A 19295-nucleotide genomic window follows, 5' to 3' on the forward strand; every position below is an offset into this window, starting at 1 on the left:
ATTATTGTTTTTTTTTTTATTAGACTACATGACTAAAACAGAGCATTTTCTTTTCTTTTTGCTTTCCCTTACTTATTCCTGAAATCTTCCCATATACAGTGGAACCCGGTTATGTCGATGTCCTAGGGGGACGCCAAAAAGCATCGAGGTAACCGATGATCGAGATAAACGAAATTCAATATGACGGCAATATATTAACGTGCTTGAAAATTTCTTTACGTACATGATGTGCGTTAATAAATGAGGATGTACATGCACGTGTTTTTGGAGGGTTTTTTTACACAACAGCGTTGCCGCGATTTGTTTGATGAAGGCATGCTATAAAAATGTACATACAGTACATGTTTGTTAACTGTCAGGAATCCCCCTGCCACGCCCCCTTCGGCCCCCTTCGGCGTGGCAGGTGTTTTCTCGGCCGCTTTCTCTGAAGCTCCCGGCTTTAATCGCGCACATATGGTGCTCGTTTATCATCATCACCAGCTCCTATTTAAACTTCCACACTCTCACCGTCCGTTATTGTTGGTATATGTTGGTTCACGGCGGTCGTTGTTATCGCTCATGCGTATCCCGGTACGTGCCTTCTACCACGTTCCGCACCGCGCTCCTACCAAGCCCCTACCAAGCGTTCCCGTTCATCGCATAACATTAAACAACAAAAGGCATATGTGCACTAACTAACAGCAGAGATTCACCAGTATACAATACAACACCTGGAGCATCTGTAAGGTTTGATTTTTCCGCCACTTCCGCGAGTTCTTCTGCGGCTGCACCGAGATAACCGACGTTAAATGGCAAATTTTTTTCCCCTTGTGCTCGAGATATCAGGGTTCGGCGACATAAAAAAAAGTCGACATAACCGATAAAAAAAGGCTTAGACAAAGCGAGAATGTGGCGGTTCCACTTCAAAAACGTCGACTTAATAGGGTTGTCGAGGTAACCGAGGTCGAGATAACCGGGTTCCACTGTAATTTATCAAAACAATGCTCATCTCTCTTCTCTTGTTTACTAGTTATCTTGGAAAAGAGCCAAACTGAATCATTCAGTCCTCTTGTTTTGGGCACCACATTACTTCTGAACTATTTGTCATGGAATCCATTAGCCATTTCTGAAGCCATTTCACTATTTGTTTGACTGTGGATCAGTTTCAAGAAAAATGCAGCCAGCGTTCGATCGATCAGTTATTCTCTGGATCTCTGGAGCAAACAGTGGCTTCATGAGAACATTTCAAACTGAAACATTTCAAACATGTAGATTTTTTTATTTCACTTTAATTTTATTTACTGTATGAATACAGATGTTATGTGAGCCTTTTTAAAGCTTTGTTAATAAACACTTCCAAGGAAGTAAAAATGCTCAAGAGTTATACTTTCAAACATGTCAAGAGCAATTTAGCTTTAAATGCCTTTTAAGATCCCACCAATCACAAAGCAGAGGTTACACAAACATAATGTCTTTCATCTCACTCACACAAACACACACTGACATTCACCTCTGACAAAAGACAACAGAGTACTCGATCACGTGACTAGTGCATTCCTGCACGTTTCGTTATTTACGCTGCATTTCATAGATGCTGATTTAAAACAACAGTGGAGGTGTTTTGGTTTTTTTTATACTTTATTCTCTGTATTTTATTACATACCTGATTCAATTTATTTCATAAAGAAAATAAAAAACAAAATCTTTCTGTGAATTGTACTGTAATAAGTACTACTTGCATCTACAAGTACAAAAAATGAACTACTCTGTTGAATTCTGGATTGTGATTGGCTGGAAGGTGTTGATTCATTTTCAGCAGCTCTGATGAAGTAGCAGGTTTATATATATATATATATATATATATATATATATATATATATATATATATATATATATATATATATATTGTATGTAACATACATTTTTTTCGTTGTTGTTTTTCGATTGTAGCACATGTTTATTTGAAGGTTTCTATATCAGAAATATGTGTATTCGATATTTCAAGTTGATTCAACACATTTCGATTCAATACAACATGATCAAATAGAAAGAATATGATGCTTTGCGATAGATAGTTCGCTTTTATTTCTTTGGTTAATTCAGACAGCAAATCATAAATTTACTTAAGTGCCCACTGACTTCTAACGCATGGCCCTAAACTCTTTCATAACTCCTGTACAAACTGTTCTTTCCAGTCAGTGCTTTATAACAGGACAGATGAGTTCACTTTTTTTGGCAGTTTCAAACTAACATTTCTGTTAGTGTTTCATCTCAAATTTAAATTTAAGCTCAGATTAAAGACCACTTAACAGACATGGTTATTAGCAGGCGTGTTATTACACCACGCTCATTCTCGTTCAACACACACCACGTCTCGTTGATCTTTTGTGTAGGTTCTGGAAGCGAAACCTTTTTCTCTTGGGGGCTTTGTTTAGTTTAGTCTTTTTTATATAAATGCCAACTACAGCCCACTGAGTCGACATCATCAAGCAGTGTTTAAGAAACGCATCCGTTGTATCTGATTAAAAGAGTTCTGTTCATTTTATCGCTTTGCTTTCTGGCTCACACTAAAAAGAGTCAAACTGATAATCAAACGAGGAGAAAGGAAAGAGATCAGAGATCAGATCAGAGAAGATCGGTTGATTTTTAAGCTATTTTCAAGCGTGTTTCTCATCACAAAGTGTGTTTTCCCAGCTGTGAAAGATAGACCACAAAAGTCTAAAGTTCAGTTAATGGAATAGCACAGCAAACAAAAAGAGTGCAGGGGGAATTTTTTTTCTGAGCGGAATTCCAAATTATGGATCGTGCTCTAAAATGCTTGACGTAGATGTCTAATCTCTCAACAAGGGAGTAACAGGCAGTTTTTATTTCATTTATTAATTTTCCTTTAACTTAATAAGAGTTGAATAAACGTGAACACAATTAGGTGTTAATAAAAAAACTAATAATTAGCAACCGGAATTTTTTACATTCATCGGTATTCATACTTCAGACTAAACTACTGATTTATTCTAAAGTAATGTACATGAGGGTGTGTCTCAGTCACACATATAACACAATATGACACACCTTTTAGTTTTGTTAGGGGCTGTAAAGGGTCGAAATATTCAGTGCATGTCATAAAAAAAAGTCACATATTAATATTTCATTGGAACGCAATCAATATAAAATGCACATGCGATGTCACAACATTTGTCCAGAGTTGCATTTGAACTTGTATTGATGGTGGGTGATGATGACTTGTGAGTGATGCATAAAGCATGCTCCAGCATGTCCAAAAGATTCTCAATGGGGTTAAGGCCAGGACTCAGTGATCCATGTGTGAGAATTATGTCTCATGCTCCCTGTATCACTCTTTCGCTCTTTCATTTCAGTTTGAGCCTGATGAATCATGGCATTGTTATGCTGTTTTGTTATGGGTGGCCTGTGCCATTAGGGAAGAAATAAAATCCATTAATGAAAAGCTTGGTTATTCAGTATATTCAGGTAGTTAACTGATTAAAAAATCTTTTTGGCACATAACATTGCCTAATCAAGACCTGACCAAATGAAGCAACCCCAGATAAAATCACTGCTTCTACATTCTTATACGGTAGGCACGGGGCGTGATGCGTACATCACTTCATCTGCCTCTCTTCTTATCCTGATGCTCCTATCACTCTGGAACAGGGTAAGTCTCGAATCATCAGACAACATTAACTTTTTTCCCATTGCTAAAGAGTCTAATATTTATTCTGCCTAGCAAAAATAGCCTTTTTTTTCCAATTAGTCTCACTGGTAAGTAGTTTTCTTAAGGCTACACAGGCTTTTAATAGGCACTTACTTTTAATGTAAACATAGCTATGAGTTCTACTGTTGTTATTTTGAGATCTGATTTCACCAAGTGAACTTCGATCACAATCATTCAAGATTATTTTCAACCGCATTTCTTCCTTGGAAATGATGGTTTACCACTCGAATTTCAGGTTTTTATAATAGGTTGGACAGTTCTCAACCCAATTTTAGTAGTCTCAGGTATCTCCTTAGTTGTTTTCTTTGCTGGAAATAGGCCAATATTTAACAGAGTAACCTGTTGTCCATGACCACAGGATATGTCTTCCAACATGGTTGCTTAAGAAATGCGAAGCTCATCACTTGATCAGTTTGGGTCAAATAACTTTCTTGCCAGCTGAACCACTTTATATTACTCACTGCACTAATTATCCAATCTAAGGAGCCTACTTATTTGCCTAGTTAAATCTAGGTGATGGCTTTTTGTCCGGGCGGTGTAGTTTTTTTTAATAATATGATTTCTTAAATGTAAATAAAACCTTTTTATTAAGTAGATGTCCTTGATTTGATTCACAGACTTGGATTAATCTCAATACAAGAATTCTGTGAATAAAAGGATAAATGAATACAAACTTTCTCTGGAACAGGAGCAGATGAGCACTTGGACAGTTTATCCTTCAAACCATGAATACTGATTCAATAACAAATTTGAAGTGTGACTAAATAATGATTTTAAAATGAGAAAAGATCGTTGATGTTTTAGCATTTTACACCTTTTACAGATGCTACAGCGAGAATTAATTCTAATAACAGTATATAGTTCAATAACTTTTTTCAAAATAAGTAAATAGTTTGTGATGCAACAAACAAAGATGCATTCTTCAAATAAAAACATTTAATAATAGGTCATTAGGACCTTGCGAGTTTTTTAGTGTGCATGAACTTTCATCGGAAAAGAGCTAATCATGTTGCCTAAATAAACTTTTACGCATAGATTTTGCATAAAAAAAATGTATCAAGATTTAAAAGTTTTTCTTAATCCTTCTGTCTCTGGTCTCACCTGAGCAAGGACTAGCTGATTATCAACTTGGTCTCATTTTAAAGATGCAGTTGATTGTCCAGGTTTTCAACGAAAAAAATGATGAAGTCGGCGTGTCACATGCTGTGTCAAAACGCTGAGTATCCGAATAATATGAATAAGGGGAGCTCCGATATAACTCTTCACAGCTGGAGTGCTGTTTTTGCTCCACGGCTTATCAGATCCTCCTCCCCAACCGATGAGGTAAATCAGGAGGCAGAAACTTAACTGTGAGAGGAAGTACTATTCCCAAAAACACACTATGCTTCGACTCACACCACCCTCGCAATAACACACACACAGACGTCCTATCATATCGCTTCACTCTGCAAACTTTCCACCTTACAGCACTCGAACTCCCGAAAGAACTTGTCTATTTTTACCATCTCGACGTGTCTGAGTTTCCTCCTGCACTTTTCACTCTAATGCCACTTTCAGGTTTCAGTCTACAAAAATGTTTTCTTCACAAGAACTTCACAAGACGTGATACCTGACACCATCACACTGCATTTTGTTTCAGAGTAACTTCCTAAAAGCAATCTGAGACATGAGTAAAGAATTTAACCACAACCTCAGTTTGAAACTCAACCCACTTGATGTGAACTTGTCGTCCCAGACGTGTGTAATGCCGGCTCGTAGGGCTATTGTACGGGTTTTAGCTCGTAAACACCCTGAGGGAATGATCTCATCGTGGCAGAGATAAGACCACGTGACACCATGCGGTTATTTATTCATTGCGATAGCAAATATTTAGCCTGATATCTGACTACAAGCTGTGGCGGTTAGGGACCTCAGTAACTTAATTGTGTGATTGTTATTTAGGGTTTGCTTTCTGATTGTTTCTTTCTACTTTCATTTAAATAATAGTACAGCATACTGCTGAAGATGAAATTTCTAACAAAAACTTGTCAGGAGTTTAACATTTAGCAATCGTTCTATTTTGGTTAGAAGTAAAATCTAAGAATTTAAACTAAAAATGATGTTACACGGTTCTTTGAGGGTTTGTAGCATAATTAGTAAATCGTTTATGGCTAGGTGTACGTTATATAACTTTGACCCAGAGGTAAATAACGGCCTAACATGAAGCAAAATGCATTGAAATAGTGTAACGCACAGCAAGCCGTGAATTATCATAAACTGTCTGATGTTTGCAAAACTGACTAAATGGATAGATATAACCCTTTGTTTTCTTTAGATAGAGTAGTACTTGTATTTGAATGGATTTTAATAAAGAGTGTGTGTGTGTGTGTGTGTGTGTGTGTGTGTGTGTGTGTGTGTGTGTGTGCGTGCGTGCGTGCGTGCGTGCGTGTGTGCGTGCGTGCGTGCGTGTGTGTGCGTGTGTGTGTTATACTACTATAAATGAAGCTGTTGATGTTCATTCCTCGTGCCATTTTTGTTACATTTCTCATTACGAAGTTTTCTTCTCCAGTTTGTCAAATTCATCTTGTGCCTCAACTCAACACATAACACACAAATATACTCCATTTAGTTTAGTAAGGTCATTAACGTATGTGCACAATACTGTAGCTGTATCTCTCGCTCTGTGGAAATGTAACTGTATGTTGCTATGGTTACAAATGTTTATAAGGCAGCACATTCATTTTGAATTCTAAATAAACTGACCACAAACTACCTGTGTGTTCCACGCTTTGACCTCCTTAAAGCCAATCAAAGTCCAGTTTTCAGACTGACCATGGTATATTAAAGTCTAATTCGTTTCTAAGCAGTGTTCTTAAGGGAAATACAAAATGTCTTACTTTGCATAATATAATCGGTTAATAATAATTAAATAAAATTATAGTGTCATTTTAATTTCACGGAATGTGATCAACTGTTTAATATCTGCTGAAGCATCTAATTTAAAAATAAATCTGCTGAGCAGTCAGGCAGCACAAGATGTATTATTATCTTTATTATTTTTTATTTCAAGCAACACAATCTCTTCAAAAATTTATATCATCCTTTTAGCGATTCCACCAGTAGGGACTGCTCTTTTCCCATCAGTAACTTTCTCTTTTTCACACCACATGACATCATCGCCTTGCCCTTTTCCCCTTTCTACTTCCCGAATGAGCTGCAAGGGTCTCCATGGCAAACAAGCAAAAAACAATGACTAGACATTGCTGAAATAAGTGCTTCAGACACTGCAGAATTCAACGCAATTCTGAATCGGTCCACTAGTGATGCATCACATACTAAGGAGTCGACCTTCTGAAGGCTGGGAGACTCATATTACTAGGGAGCTGTATTTTAGATCCTGTAATGGAGCTGAGAAAATATGTCATTATCACCTATATGTATTGAAAGACACAGAAATAGATAGATGGAGACATATATACAGTACCCTTAAAAAAGTATTGGAAAGGCAGTATGTTTCAAAGACATTTTGAGGTAAGTATAAGCTCACAGATCAAAATGACAGCTTTTGTTTCCTGATATTTTCATTTAGATTACATTTACATCTAAAACATGAACCTTTGGTATCAGACCACCCAATTTTTAGGTGAGCAAATTTGTTAAAAACAAATAGTGTTAAAAGTAAAAAGAAAAAGATTAATATTTAGTTGCATATCTCTGATTTACTATCGCTGAATCGAACTTGATGGCCCACTGATATCACTTGTATTACAGCTTTGTAAGGTTGTTTGTGTTGGGGGCTTTTAGTCTCCTCATCTGTACTCTTCAGATACTCGTCTTTTCAAACAGAGACTAGCATGAATTTATGTTTAGCTGGTAGGGAGTTAGAACATGGTATAGGAGAATCTCTGTTCACATTTAGTGCCCATTAGTTGTCTCCTAGTTCAAGTAAAGGGAAAATTTTCGGGGACAATTGCCATATCAGCACTTACAATACTTCATTGGTGCAAAATTAGCACTAATACATATTTATAAAGGAACATTTCAAGCAATGTATCAAAGAAACTGCTGTTTAATGGGCAAAATCGAATCGCTATCAAATGCAGTACTTTTTATTGATCAAATAGGACAGTGAATTGCTGTGGCCAAGAAAAAGCTGGACATTTTCTCAAACCGTGATGAAAGAGGAACTAATAAAAAACTGAGCAAATTTGGTGGAAATAATTAACTGGCTGTAATGTGTGGACAGTAATTACGATATCAGTTCCCTGTAGACCAGCAGACCTTCACATCAAGAGACTACTCTTTTCAGACTGTCAGGCAGATGTGACCTTTAACCACGTCTGGCACATGTACATCTCCACTCTTCACAAATACACACAGTTCTGGATTGATTCACCGAAATAAGTGTTGGCACTATATTCAAAAGTGAGTTTTAAATTGGCAGGTTTTAAGAACACACCCTGGTGCTAAATGACAAGTAGAAGCAGTTTTGCTGTTTTTGGAAATACAATCTGATTTTATACAGTTAGTGCAAAGTACACATCTCTTTTCAGTCATGCCTGCATCATCTGAACACTGTGGAGTCACTAGAGAAGTGCACTGATAGCACAGATTTTTTTTTATCACATCAGGGCAACAGAAACATCCACCCACACACCCACACACACACACACACACACACACACACACACACACACACACACACACACACACATGCTATAGAAACACTTAGCTATATACAACAATGGCCTAAAAGACGATTGAGAGTCCCATATCTGCTGTGTGATTAAATAAAAGGTTATTAGGGTCACTGGTTGCTGAAAACAGAATCCTGCAGTTCGATCTGATTAAACATTAAACTTACTTTATAACTGGAGCTCACATGGAAGTTAAGAGGTGATAAAGCCAGAAGCCCACAAACGATTTATTGTAAGCAGACAAAAAAAAAAAAAAGATCACAGGACTCTCAGACACACACCTTTCAGTTTCATTCCATTGAGAACTAGTAGTGTGTGTATGTGTGTTCTGTATGTGCACGAAGCTTTGTGTCGGTTTGCAAGAGCATTACAGCCGCAGTGCATCACATCTAACAAGGTATTAACAGGCTAATTAAATTACAGAGCTAATTACAGGAGCAGAAGTAGTAGTAAGAATCAGCATTCTTAAAGTCATGTACAATACTAAAACCATTTGAAATGCAATGCCAATGAAATGCAGTTAGCATAAGTGTCCTATTTACAATAAATAACAGATATATATGTATATGAACTGCAGAATTCCTACACTTGAGTTTCACAGCAAGCTAAGCTTCCATCTACTAAAAAAACTCACCAACTTTAGCTGCTAAATTTAACTGGAACACAACACAACAATATGATTAGAGTTATTTTTATGACATTCGTCGGTAGCACGTAAAAGCAGACGTAACATGACAGTGAAGCTTTGTGTCCATGTAAACTCTTTAAGTTGAGTCCATAGCAAGATTGACCATCCTATTATTCGGATAAAATACTTATCGAATGTAATACAATCCGCCATAAAGAAATGTTTTGTGTGCATTTCCTGAATATAGGTACATTTCTATATTACTTATTATTAAAAAAGTAGATCAATGTCTAGAAAATGTTGTACAAATAATTGTCAATTATTTTAAAATAATTCAAATAATGTAATGTTTTTTTTTTATAATAAAATAATCTCAATTCTAATAAAATGAATATAAAACAAATAATAAAATAAAAATAATTACATATTCAGAATGAAGATAAATCAGATAATTTTATGCAAATAAATAAAATAAAGTATGCAATAAATCCTAAACTAAACACCAGCTTTACTTTTCAGCAAGAACTCCCACCTGTAATTATTCAGCTGATTTTCCACCTGAAGCTGCTATAAACTCCTTTTTTCCAATAGTGGTATTAAATATATATATATATTTATAATATAAGTAATATAAGTAATATTAACAATATTAATAATATTACTATACACTAAACAATAATACTGATTTGACAATGGGGGGGGTCTTTTTAGAAGGACAATTTAGGGAGAAAAAAGTCTGCTGCATGAAAGAAAAGAGTATCATGACTCATGGCTTTATTTGTAATTCTTTATGCATCTGAATAACAAAATGATGACAAAAGAGAGCAGGAGGAGAGACAAAAAATAAACAGAGAGAAAAAAAGGGCTTTGATGTTTTTGTTCTGAGCTCATCTGCGGCTTGTGACTTTTTTCTTTTTTAAGGTTTAGTCCATTTAATGTTAAGTAGAAGCACTACTGAATCTCCAGGCACAAAAACATGGACTTCAAAGAAGCTCTGGATCTCCGAAACACTTTCTTCCACAAACATACACACACACACACACACACACACACACACACACAGAAATCCAAAAATTTCCTTCAAGGTCACACATTTCCTCGTCCTAAACATAAAAGCTTAAAATAGCAACAACAAAAAAAATTATAATAAAATAGCTCAAATGCAGAGCTCAGACGTAACTACATATTTCAGCACTATTCAGAAGTCACATGACATTTATGCACACAGTCGCAGTCTTTGTCAAAAAAGAGGCGTGTCCCACATACACACAATTCTGTGCTTGAATTTGTCTGAGATTGATGTGACCACAATACCTTACATTGAAATTGATAAATAAATAAAAATCAATTCAATTCCATTTGAATACAATATTGTATACACTATTTAATAACTGAATAACTGATCATTAATCAGTACATTTATATTATCTGTGGGAAACTGCATGAAAATGTATTTTTCTTTAGGAAGCACATCTTTAATCCCATCAAGGGCTGAGGTTTTATGATAAAATTATGAATGACCTTGTGCACTGGGTCAGCTTTTCCATTAGATCTGAATTGGGAAGTGGCAGCTCAGTGTTTTCGGTGTTGTAATTCTGATGGGAAGGATGTGAGTTTAAATCCCAGCACCACCAAACTGCCACTGCTGGGCCTGTGACCAAGACCTTTACCCTCTGCCAAATGGTGTCTGCCAAATGGTGTAAATGTTATCATTACAGAATCAAATAAACACAACCATTGTGATTATATTGACAACTCAAAATAGTAGCATGTATGATCCTGCTGTCATTAAGTTGCATTATTGCATTAGGTTGTGAGCATAAATAGCAAATAAAAGCTAATAAATCAAAATAATTCAATATGTTAGTGTACCGACGGGTATTCTATACTTGGAACTTTTTCAGGAACTCAGATGTTTCATGTGCCATTGATGAGTTAAGATGTACATTCGTCATTCTTGTACTTACACACATTTCTTTCGCACAGTTGTTTTACACTTCTGTGGTGAATGTTGCAATAGGATTGGTTCTCGCAAAAAAAAGTTATAAAGTACTCAAGTCTCTTAATATTATTTGAGAATATTTTTTGTTAGTTTGTTTTGCTAACATGCTACAGAAGAACACTGTGACTGGGCTGTCTGGCATGTCAGTCAAATAACATCCCACTGTAAAACTAGTGGGTTCTAATATGCATGCGATATATACAAGATTCAACAAAAGCCAGGTGTCTTGCTTGTTATGCTAATTACTAGTTTTCTGTTTTTTATCACTGTGCTGCGTGAAACACAATTCAAAATGAGTCTGTTATTATACTAGTGGCAAGTCTAAAAATATTGCTTTTGGCTTATTCATGCTACTACTAACAAGTTATTTGTGAAAAGGAAAAAAAAGCACAGATTGTTTCTACTACACTACACAATGCTATAATTCCAGGAACTGCGTAGCTTTCGTTCAGTATACAATAGTTACAGAACTGCTTATTTCCTCAAAAGGTTCATTTACTCATAAGTCATACATTAGCAATAAGGCTACACCATAAACTGCAGGGATGACTTAGTAACGGAATATTTATTACTTGCTTTTAAAAAACTATTTGCAAAAATGAAAGCACTGTCCAGTGCTTTTATTTCCAGAAATAAATCCAGACCATTTGCAATTAAATTTTAGTATTACACAACATTCCACACTCATTCTCGTGGTCCATTAAAAAAATGAAAAACTCCACAGCTGAATGTAGGCAACTATTTTTGTGTTCTTGTTAAATAATAAGGTCTAAAACTAGGTCTGTGTTCATGAGCAAATAAAAAGCTACATGCAGGTCAGTGTATAAATGCCAGCCTGAAACCAAAAATTCAGCAGAACATCTAACACCTGATTATTACTGCGCTCACAGTGTTTTTAGGATTGCGTTAGGTACAAAAAAAATTCTATTTAGTGCCGATTGCCACAACTGCAGACAAAGATGGTTCATTATGTGCCAAGTGGTCTACATTCAGCAAAACACTGCATTAACCACTGATAGTCATTAATCACTGATGCCTAATGTGTCACAACATAAGACTGCTCGCTGCAGTGAAGCACATTTACATTCAGTGAAACAGTCTGGTAACAATAATGACATTTCAGTGGCCTTAAATATAGCATTCACAATTGAGAAGACCTCCTGAGACCCTACTCGGGGCAGACAAAAGAGGCTATATAAAGGACAGGGGTGTTATATGAAGTGCAGACAGGTTACATAAAGAACAGACAGTTTGCATAAAGGACAGAGGGGATACACGAAAGACGAAGGGACTATGTAAAAAACAGAGGGACTGCATAACAAACAGGGGTTATATGAAGGACAGAGTGTTACATAAAGAAAGGTTACATAAAGGATAGCTAAGATAAGTAAAAGCCAGATGGGCTACATAGACAGGGGGGGTATATAAGGGAAAGATGGAGTACATAAAATGCAGATGGGTTACAAAATGGACAGACGAGTTGCATAAGGACAACAGGACTACATACAGGACGGGGTGTTACATAAAGGACAAAGAGGTTACATAAAGGACAGAGGGCTTACATGAAGGACAATGGGACTACATACAGGACAGTGGTGTTACATAAGGGACAAAGAGATTACATACAAGAAAGGGGTGTTACATAAAGGACCGAGGGTTTACATAAAGGACAGAAGGTTTACATAAAAGACAGAGGGTTTAAATTAAGGACAGAGGGACAGGGGTGTTACATAAAGGACAGAGTAACTACATACAAGAAAGGGGTGATACATAAAGGACCAAGGGTTTACATGAAGGACAGAGCAGTTACATGAAGGGCAAAAGAACTACATTCAACAAGACAGGTGTTACTTAAAGAACTGAGAGGTTAAATGGAAGATGGAGAGCTTATATGATGGACAAAGGGGTAACATTAAGGGCAGACAGGGTTACAAAAAGGGGAGACAGGGTGACATAAAGGACAGACAGGGTTACAAAAAGGGCAGACAGGGTGACATAAAGGACAAAGGGACTACATAAATTACTTTGGGACAAGATATTGGGATTACTGCATTTCATTGCCTTGTACTGTAACTTGTGCATTGACAATAAAGTTGAATCTAATCTAATCTAATCTAAAATACAGGACAGAGGAGTTACATAAAGTGCAGTGGGACTGCTTAGATAACATATGGACTACATACAGGACTGAAGAGTTACATAAAAGGCACAGGACAAACAAAAAAATTGCTGTATAATAATAATTGACTGTTTCCCATGTAAGCAAAAGTTAATAGAAATGTGTTACTGACACATTAATTCCTTATAATAAAACATTCATGTTCATTCAACATCATTGAAGAAGTTTAATTCCCTAGACCAACGACTGCAGATAGGTCACACATTTATATATAAAAGATATATATTAGACACATATATTGTACAAGTATAGGCACAGGCCTGTCATGCTCCATTGCATTAAATTTGAATCCAGTACAACAGAAATTTACTCGACAGCAGCAGAAACAACAAAGGGCTTTTAAATGCAAATCCGTCTCATCAGTACAAAGCACTGAATCATGTTGGATTTATGATGGCGATGCAGCATGGACAACATCTTCCAAAACAAGTATCTTTTCCTGAAAGCAATAAATCATACTAATTTAAAACAAAGGGTTTTTAAACAATTCTTTACTCCAAGCTCAGAAAGGGAAATGTAAGGGCAGCTAATAAAGTGTTACAATTGTCATAACATACCATATCACTGTAAAATAAAGATCGTATTGAATCGTGTTGCATTATAACATTTGTATTATTTAGTATCGTATTACAACAAATGATCATAGGACATGGTAACATAGCTTATCCTATTGTACCATGTCGTATCATGGCATATTGCATATTGTACTATAATGGTGCATAACCTACTGTATTACAATAAATTGTATTGTATTGAATGTTATTATATTACAGAGTTCCATAACACACTACAACATATTGTAATATAAGATATTGCATCATACCATGTGGTAATGTATTAGTCTTTTGTGTTGTCACAAATTGCATTATATAATGATGTTGTAACACATCATTTCATAACATATTGTATCGTACTGTTTCCTATCACAATGTATCATAAAGGCACTGTATTGCATTGGATTGTAACTAATCATTTAATACCATAATGTACTGTATTGTAATGTTTAATAAAATATTGTTTCGTATCATATCATAATGTAAGAAAACTTTTCATATACATCATACCATTATATTTTCATATCATATTGTTTTGTATTGTAACCTATATATCTATATATCATAACAGATTCAGTGGTATCATCAAATATCGAACTGGGTGGAAGACACCCCTAATTACTTCTGCAATCCTTTTTACAGAAAAGAAAGTGTTTGACTTGTGCATCAGATACAAATAAATAGATTGTAAAATAAAAAAATAGCCCCAGTCCTCCAGCAGTAGCATTCATCTTAATTTATATTGCTTTTATATTGTGATTTATTTTTGCTTCTAGAGGAACCATCTAATTAAAAAGCCATAGAGAAGATATTTAAGCTATTTATATGCAATTTTCATGCAGAATGTACAGTAATAAGTGCAGAAGGCAGAATGTCTGAGTCAGTGTCCTGTTTATTGGTGTAAAGTGACTGCAGAGAAAACTAAAGCGACTGCAGCACGTATCGACAGCAGCATCACACTTAACTGCAGCAGTCACTAACAGTGCGTCCATAATATTGAACTTTTACTGCAGTCTTACACACTGCAGCTTTCATGTAGCTTGTTTTGCTGCATTACTGCAGTTCATCTGTGCAAGCTGCTCATTGATTAGCAGTTCGTTCAAAATGTGATGCATCGTAATAAAACACAGAAATAGATCTCTATTAATGTTGAATATATTCAATTTAAAAAGCATCATCGAGCCAATAAATAGGTGCTGTGGTAAATTTTATATGCGCTACACACAAATCGTTTTCCTGGTTTCACCTTTCTCCTCATGGGAACTCTAAGCAGAAATGCAGTCAATTTTATGAATGCAGAAACACACAGCCTCCTCTCTCCACCACTCTTCTCGCCTCTCCTCATCTCTAGACACACTCAATCAGCTCTTCGGGTCATATTTGCATCCGAAGCGATCCAGAAAGTTCGACCACGTAAACCCGTGCTCTGTCTTTAATTTCAATTCGTGAGAGAATCTCACCACATGCTGGGGGGTCTAAGGTGCTAAATGCTTTATTAGCTAGCAGGTCACATTCATCGTCAGGTCTACTGCTGCACTGAGAGGACACGACTCACTGCGCTTCGAGTATATCATGTGCACAACTGGTGATATATATTCTGTGCTTTCAAACAAAAACCCACTGTATGGTTATTTTTATTAGATGCAAAACTACTGTTCTCAGAGGCACTGTAGAAAAAAAAACCTTGAAATGTAGAAACAATGTCAGCATGGTGTGCTCTTCAATCTCAGCTACATCACTCCAATTCATAATTTAGTAGTTCTGTTTCCCAATATATAATCAATCAGGACTAAATAAAACCACCAACTACCAAACTGACACTGCACATGCCGATTCCTATAATCTATGCACAACTATTACACAAGGTCCCCCTAAAAACTTCATACTTTTTCAATGAGTAAAAACTCTCTAGCTAATTTATAATATAATAATAGCTAGTGCAGGTAATAAGATAAAATATATATGAACATTAAGCAATGACCATAGAATTTATATAATACTCCATATGTAATATAGTATTACACATTATTTGTAATTAAGTATATCCTCTGGTTACTCTACACACACCTTTACCATGTGAATAACAACTTGGACATCTACCGAATCTACCTCAGCAGGACCTGCACATGCATGTCTTCGATGTTTACATTGCACACTGCACACACTAAATACATACGTTGTGCAATACACACTAAATACACCGAACAGGCTTAACTTTCTGGCATAACATTATGACCACCTGCCTAATATTGTGTTAGTCCCCCATTTTGCTGCCAAAACAATGCTGACCTATCAAGCATTAACTTTTTCAGCAATTTGAGCTTCAGTATCTGTTGGATCAGACCACACAGACCAGCCTTCACTCCTCATGTGCTTCAATGAGCCTTGGCTGCCCATGACCTTGTTGCCAGTTTACCACTGTTCTTTCTTTGGACCACTTTTGATAGATTCTGACCACTGCAGACTGGGAACATCTCACAAGCAGTTTTGGAGATGCTCTGACCCAGTCATGTAGCCATTACAATTTGGCACTTGTCAAACTAACTCAAATCCTTACACCTTTTACCTGCCCATTTTTCCTGCTTCTAACACATCAACATTGAAGACAAAATAATCACTTGCCGCCTAATATATACCACCCACTAACAGGTGCCATGATGAAGAGGGAATCATTTTATTCACTTCAAAGTCAAAATGTTATAATGTAATATTTTAATGCCTGGTTGGTATATACATGTATATGCACAAACTTTTTTCCTACCTCTTCTCTCTTCTTCTAGCATTTGCATTATTGTAATTTTTGTAATATTTCCTATTTTTGCTCTTATGTCCTGAATAATTTATGTCATAGGCTGTTGGAGGATTCACAGAGTAAGAATAACATTGAATGGTGTTTCCTGTACTTGTGACAATTTAATCTTGAATGTGTATCACAATATAACACTTTATTAGCAAGCTGGGCTGCTTCCAATTACAGTTTATAAGCTGGATTTATTAAAAAAAAAGATATGACAATATAAGGCAAGTGCATGTGTTCTACATAAAGATGACATAGATTGGGATAATATTAACTATAAATCATAAAGTGGTCAATTACAGTTAGTATGGATTTATTTATAAAAAAAAATTATAATAAATAAATAAACAATAAACCTTTTTCTATTCATATATCCCTATTCCCCCTATTTGAAAAGAAAACAATATTACTATATTTAAAATGTGTTTTGTAATATTTACGGTATATATCAAGGTGAATATATCTACATATCAGGTGTCCTCAAACCTTTTACTGGCAATAGGGACAGGCTGTTTAAGGGTATTTAACAACTGTATTTTTGTGGTTTTGATGGCAGTTAACGACCTGTATTTGATGGGGTATGATGCGTAATACCAAAGCAAAGGGCTTACTCAAAGGTGTGACTCAATGCAAAGACACAGGAGGCTGACGCAACAAGCTGTCTCAAAAATTTAACTCAAGGGTGAAACAAAGAGTTGACTTAAAGTGCTAAGTTAAAAGAGGCAATTAAAAAAGCCGACTCGAAAGGCTGACTTAAACAAGCTGTCTCAAAGAGCTGACTCAAGGGGCTGACTTAAAAGAGCCGACAGAAAGCTGACTTAAAAAAGCTGACTCAAAGAGCTGACTCAAGGGGCTGACTTAAAAGAGCCGACAAAAAGCTGACTTAAACAAGCTGACTCAAAAAGCCAACTCAAGGGGCTGACTTAAATAAGCTGACTCAGAGAGCTGACTTAAACAAGCTGACAGAAAACTGACTTAAACAAGCTGACTTAAAAAACTGACTTAAGGGGGCTGACTTATTCATTCATTCATTCATTCATTTTCTCCCACTTATCCGTAATTCGGGTCGCGGGGGCAGCAGTCTAAGCAGGCCCCCGCCTTCGACTGCTGCCCAATCCTCACAGCACCGTCCCTTACGGTCCCTCCTGCAGGTGGTGAGCCCACGGGAAGGCGGCCCCACGTCACTCCGACGTCACGGACCTTGATATTTCCCTCGTAAGGGACCCCCGGAGCATAGAGGGTTAAGGGCCTTGCTCAAGGGCCCATGAGTGGCAGCCTGGCGATACCGGGGCTTGAACCCCAGACCTTCCGATCGGCAACCCAGCACCTTAACCGCTGGAGCCACCACTCCCCCCTGACTTAAATGAGCTGAATCAAAGATCAGACTCAAGGGGTTGACTCAACCAGGCTCAGAGCTGACTCAAACGGCTAACGAAAACAACTGATTTAAAAGAGCCGACTCAAACAGTGGACTCCAGGGGCTGACACAACAAACTGATTTAAAAATTAGACTTACTGCTGACTCAAAGATCTGTGTCACAAAGCCAGTGGAAATTGTTGACTCATAAGATTAAAGTTAAAAAGCTGACACAGCAAACCAAGTTAGGCCAAGTGTTCAGACAGTCCTGGTTTCTCTAAATAATATTAAAAACTGAAATGAGACAACGACCTACATAAAAATACTTCATGTCCATGGAAATAGAGTCTTAAAAAAGGAATTTCACTTTATTCCCAAAGTCATGTATACATAAACATGATTTTAGTCCAATTCAGCTAACATTCTGATAATGAAGAGATTATTATGCTGCATGGAAACACAGTTGTTGTAGTCAGTAAACTATTTTGCCTCCTCGCTCCTTTAACCAAATCAGCCATTATTAGTTTTCATATCTTATGTCATGTTGCACATATGCATTTCCAAGCATTAAATGTAAAACATAAAACACTACCCCTACCGTTCTCCTGTTTTAAGCCAAGAAAAATAGCATAGAATGAAGAGACTGCTCTGACAAAAACTAATGAGTGAGATAGCAAGCTTTTTCCAGCTAAATTGACGTAGGCATGTCTAAAACACAGGAATTATGTTTTGGGTTTTTTAGCCATTTCCTTATGAGCTAATGAGCACTGGAAAATAAATTGTCCTGTGAGTTGTTCATCCCTTGGACGACAGGACACATTTCCTGGAATTTTAAAGCAACCTTTCTAGGAAGCTCCTGCCATTCCATGGTGGTATTCAAGGCATGTACCATCTGCTTCTCCCACTGACACTATTCTTAATTTCAACATGGAAAGACAAACAGCCCCAGGACGTGGATACACCCATGGAGGTTTTTCTGAGACTTGGTTTTTTTGAGATGGCAATTATGTAAAGGTGACAGTCAGATTCATCTGGGAAAGGTAACAGTCAGTCTAGAGCAACTCATCTGTTCAATGCAGACAAATATCAAAGTTTTTACTTCATATGCCTTGAAAGGTTATGTGTTCAATGTCTAGTAGTATCATAGACCATTTGAAACGAGCTAACTCTAACTATCCAGCTACTCCAGCTCAAATCTCTCATACCAGGAGTGGATTTGCGAATCACAGGGATAGATATATGTATACGTGTGTTCTAATATATTATTATTTCTATAGTAACAGCTTATTTTATATGAAATGCGCTACTAATAATTTAGGAAAGGAGACTCCAGTGTCAGTGCTGTTAGGTATTTTGACATCTTCAATCAAGTTTTGTTGTTTCAAATAAAACA

General features: G+C 36.5%; 1 protein-coding gene and 1 long non-coding RNA gene across 13 annotated transcripts in view; one reads left to right on the forward strand and one right to left on the reverse strand.

The window, feature by feature from the left end:
- The window catches only part of plekha7b (pleckstrin homology domain containing, family A member 7b), a 112162-nt gene that overhangs the window by 64961 nt on the left and 27906 nt on the right, over positions 1–19295 (reverse strand). The gene's annotated exons all lie outside the window — the stretch shown is intronic.
- Positions 1–19295, forward strand: part of LOC310735693 — a 180459-nt gene that overhangs the window by 10915 nt on the left and 150249 nt on the right. The window lies entirely within an intron of this gene.

This window comes from Silurus aristotelis, assembly GCF_946808225.1.
Source record: "Silurus aristotelis genome assembly, chromosome: 13".
NCBI lineage: Eukaryota > Metazoa > Chordata > Actinopteri > Siluriformes > Siluridae > Silurus > Silurus aristotelis.